This window comes from Mauremys reevesii, linkage group 12 (genome assembly GCF_016161935.1).
Source record: "Mauremys reevesii isolate NIE-2019 linkage group 12, ASM1616193v1, whole genome shotgun sequence".
Classification (NCBI taxonomy): domain Eukaryota; kingdom Metazoa; phylum Chordata; order Testudines; family Geoemydidae; genus Mauremys; species Mauremys reevesii.
Genome location: NC_052634.1, coordinates 37,423,076 through 37,427,695, shown reverse-complemented (window position 1 = coordinate 37,427,695; position 4,620 = coordinate 37,423,076). Strand labels below are relative to the sequence as shown.

Below are 4,620 nucleotides of genomic sequence, written 5' to 3'. Positions count from 1 at the left end.
GGGCTTGAATCAACGAACACATGATCAACCATCAAGCACTGTCCCACTACGCTATACCCCCATGCCCATGGACTCATGATCTCCTAGACTTTGACGGACAGACCCTGCTGCCTCGAGATCCTGTGCCATTCCCAGACCAGAAGTGGTTTTAAAATGGGGTTTGATTAAACTTCTTAAATGTGGTGAACACCACAGCTTGCACACCCACCGATATAGCTTCTCCCACTGACATAGCTGCCACCTCTTGGGGAAGTGGATTAACTGCACCCACATGAAAACTCTCTCCTCAGCATAGAGCAGTGGTTCTCAAGCTGCGGGTCAGGACCCCAAAGTGGGTCATAACCCTGTTTTAATGGGGTTGCCAGGGCTGGCATTAGTGCCTGGGGCTGAAGCCAAAAGTCTGAGCTCCACCACCCAGGGCTGAATGCCTCAAGCTCTGGTTTTGCCCTTCCCCAACTGGATAAGAGGGCACAGTGTGAAATGTTTGGGGACCACTGTTTTAGGGTGACGTTCTCAATCACATCTATGCAGTCCAATGAAAGCTATTCCTCACCCACCTACCCCTCCATCAGGACGGACTAGGTATGTTCTGCTGCCCTTCACTCATGCAGGAAGGGTAACAACATTTCATTCCACTCAATCCTAAAGTGATTTGTAACCTGCCACCAGCCAAAACTGGTCATTTTGGGAAAGCGGCCCCATCATGCTGCATAGCTAGGCAGAGTAGGTGTGTCTATGCAAACGCGGTCTGTTCCTGAAGTCTTTCACACAGCTCCTCACTAGATGTGAAGGGGGAGCTCATTCAGCCTCTGCTTCCGCCCAGGAACGACGCGCAGCGCCCGGAGTGCCTCCGTCCGCTGCCCCGCGTCGCCAACGCAGACGGTCTAGAGGCCGACTTCACGCCCAAAGAGGTGTCGGCGCAGCTCTCCAGAACCAAAAACACCGCGCCCGGAAAAGATGGCATCCCCTACGGCCTCCTCAAGAAGCGAGACCCCGGCTGCCTCGTGCTCTCCGGCATCTTTAACCTGTGTCGGCACTTCGGCTGGTCGCCCACCTCCTGGAAGAAGGCCATGACCGTCCTGATCCACAAAAAGGGCGAGCGAGACGACCCCAGCAACTGGAGACCCATCTCCCTCTGCTCCACGATGTACAAGCTGTACGCCAGCTGCCTGGCAGGTAGAATCACAGAGTGGGCGACGACCGGGGGAGCCATCAGCCCGGCCCAGAAGGGCTTTATGACGTCGGAGGGGTGCTACGAGCACAACTTCCTGCTCCAGACAGTCCTCCAGTCGACCAGGAGGGAGCGGAGCAGTGCACGGTAGCATGGCTCGACCTGGCCAATGCCTTCGGGTCCATCCCCCACCATCACATCTTCAGCACGCTACGGGAGTTCGGGATGCCGGAGACCTTCCTTCGCCTGATCCGGGAACTCTACGAGGGCTGCAGCACCACCATCCGCTCGGTGGAAGGAGAGACCGCCGAGATTCCTATCCGCAGCGGCGTGAAGCAGGGCTGCCCCCTCAGCCCCATCGTCTTCAACCTCGCCATGGAGCCGCTCCTGCGGGCGATCTCCAACAGCACTGACGGCTTCGACCTACATGGCGAGAGAGTGAGCGTCTTGGCCTACGCGGACGACCTGGTCCTGATCGCGGACGACCCCGAGAGACTCCAGGGCATGCTCAACACCATTGGGAGAGCCGCAGACTGGACGGGACTCCGCTTCAATGCCAAGAAGTGCGCGTCCCTCCACATTGATGGGAAGAAGAGGGACTCAGTGCTGACGATGGAGTTCCTTATCCAGGGCGAGTCCATTGTCCCCATGGCGGAGGGGCAGGCGTACCAGCACCTCGGCACGCCGACGGGCTTCCGCGTCCGGCAGACCCCCGAGGACACCATCCGGGAGATCCTGCAGGACGCCGCCAAGATCGACGCATCCCTGCTGGCGCCGTGGCAGAAAATCAATGCCCTCAACACCTTCCTGATCCCCGGCATCGCCTTCGTCCTGAGAGGATCCACCGTGGCGAAGGTGCCCCTCAACAAGGCGGACAACAACATCCGGCAGCTGGTGAAGAAGTGGCTGTCCCTACCCCAGAACGCCAGCAACGAGCTTGTGTACATCGCTCACCGTCACGGCGGCGCCAACGTCCCCCGCATGGGAGACCTCTGCGACATCACGGTCATCACGCACGCCTTTCGCCTCCTGACGTGCCCGGACGCCGTGGTAAAGAACATCGCGACGACCGCCCTGCGCGCCGCCACCGCGAGGCGAATCGGCAGACCCCCCTCCGACCAAGACGTGGCCACCTTCCTGAGCGGCTCCCTGGATGGAGAATTCGGCCCGTTCAGGGGCGACGTCGCCTCGCTGTGGACCCGCGCCCGCAACGCCACCCGCCGACTGGGAAAGCAACTGGGCTGCCGCTGGGTATGGAGCGAAGATCGGCGGGAGCCAGGAGTCCTGATACCGCAGATCAGGACGGAGGACAACACCATCGTCAGCCCTGGAGCCAGAGGCATGCTGGAGAGGTCGCTGAAGGCCGCCACCCGCGCGCTCTACGTGGACACCCTGAAGAAAAAGCCGGACCAGGGCAAGGCTTTTGAGGTCACCAGCAAGTGGGACTCCAGCAACCACTTCCTCCCCTCAGGCAGCTTCATCCGTTTCGCCGACTGGCGGTTCATACACCGCGCCCGGCTGAACTGCGTCCCCCTCAACGGAGCCATCCGCCACGGGAACCCGGACAAACGCTGCCGGAGGTGCGGGTACGCCATGGAGACCTTGCCCCACGTCCTGTGCAGCTGCAGACCCCACGGCAGAGCCTGGCAGCTGCGCCACAATGCCGTCCAGGACCGCCTGGTGAAGGCCATCGCCCCGCACCTGGGAGAGATCGCTGTCAATCGCGCCATCCCCGGCACCGACAGCCCGCTGCGCCCGGACATCGTCATCACGGATGAGGACCGGAAAAAGATCATCCTCGTCGACGTGACGATCCCGTTCGAGAATAGGACCACGGCCTTCCGCCAAGCCCGAGCCCGCAAACTCGAAAAGTACGCTCCCCTGGCTGACACCCTGCGAGCAAAGGGCTACGAGGTCTACACCGATGCTCTGATCGTTGGGGCCTTGGGTGCCTGGGACCCCCTTAATGAGCGCGTGCTGCGGACCTGTGGGGTGGGCCGTCGCTACGCGCGGCTCATGAGATGCCTAATGGTCTCGGACGCTATTCGGTGGTCCAGAGACATTTACACAGAGCACGTCACCGGCCACCGTCAATACCAAGAGTGAGCCGGCGTGACTCCACGCACCCGCAAGGGAGAAGAGACCTGTAAACTTCCCCTGTTGGACTTTATCCCCTGAGCCCTGAACCAACCAAACTGAACTCTGCCCTGTGAGGGGCACCCTATCATCATTACCCAGTCCGCTCATTTACTCATGCCCACGACTATCCATAACCTGTTTGTATGAGTGATGTGCCCTCACTGCTTGCTGGCTGTACCTTGAACTCACCCACCGTGTACCCCACATTGAGGACATCACAATCTGTGTATATGTATATGCCGTCCAATACCCAAACGCTAACATCCCCCTACAACCTGTATGTTACCCCCAATGACACAATAACTGACGCTTCAAACACTTTGTATCGTTTATTTTAAATATTCTCTAATAAAATTTAAATCTGTTCTTATCAGTTTAATATCTGATAAGTCCTTTATTTAAGGACTGTATGTTAAATTGATTTTTGAAATAAGGGCATGGAATAGGAGCTTGCTCTGACCACCCCATGCATTGACCTGGTATTGCAGTGTCTCCAGGACCAGTGCCTCTCCTTCTGGGGAGAATTGTGTGGTTAAAAAAGCAGAAAAAGATCCACTCTGAAGATGCGGATTTGAGAAGATTTTTTTTAAAGTAGTTGAAAAATCAGGTTTCTTTAACACTTAGGTTCTTCATAACAACATATTGTTAAAATTCCTTGGGAGTGTTTTCTGAGTCTACAGCTGTGAGTTTCTTTGTCTTGCTGGAAAATTGTTTTAAAAGCTGAGATTCTTCTGTTTGCTGTGAGTTTTTTCAACAATATGAGGGACGAATGCTTTCCAGACTGAGGGTCTGTTTGGGAGGTGGTTGGTTGGTGGGGGAACACAGATTGGTAATATTCAAGGTCACATGTATATCAATAACTGGATGAGTTACACAGACTTCTCCCCACCCAGCCTACGTTCCATGTATCTTGACTGGGCCTGTCGCCCACCATCCCAGAGCAGAAGCCTGAAGCCTGAGCCCCACCGCACCTGGGGAGGAGGGGAACTCCCGCTGGTTGCCTGCTCCTGCAGTGTTTATGACTCCGGAAGGGGGTAGGGACCAGCCCCTGCAGGCAGCCCCGGGGGAAGAGCCGCTGCTTTGCTGCCCCCGACTCCCCCTCAATTACAGCCCGGGAGGCTGTGGCCACAATAAAAGCCCCTGGTGGCCACATTTGAGAAATGCTGGAGCCTCACAGTAAACAAATCCCAGCAGGTTTGTCACTCCCTGTCCCCCACCCTGGGGATTTCCTGCCCTCTCCCACCCAGACCAACCTTCCTGGAAGTTTCCACCCCCTATGTATTTACTGCCCTTTCTCCCCGCCAAGGGAA

At 57.1% G+C, this 4,620-nt stretch overlaps 1 non-coding gene across 1 annotated transcript; it reads left to right on the top strand.

Moving 5' to 3' along the window:
• Window positions 1–3,638: 3,638 nt before the first annotated feature.
• Window positions 3,639–3,823, top strand: LOC120376428. The gene has a single exon (XR_005587307.1). It is a non-coding gene; the product is annotated as a U2 spliceosomal RNA (small nuclear RNA).
• The last annotated feature ends 797 nt before the right edge of the window (window positions 3,824–4,620 follow it).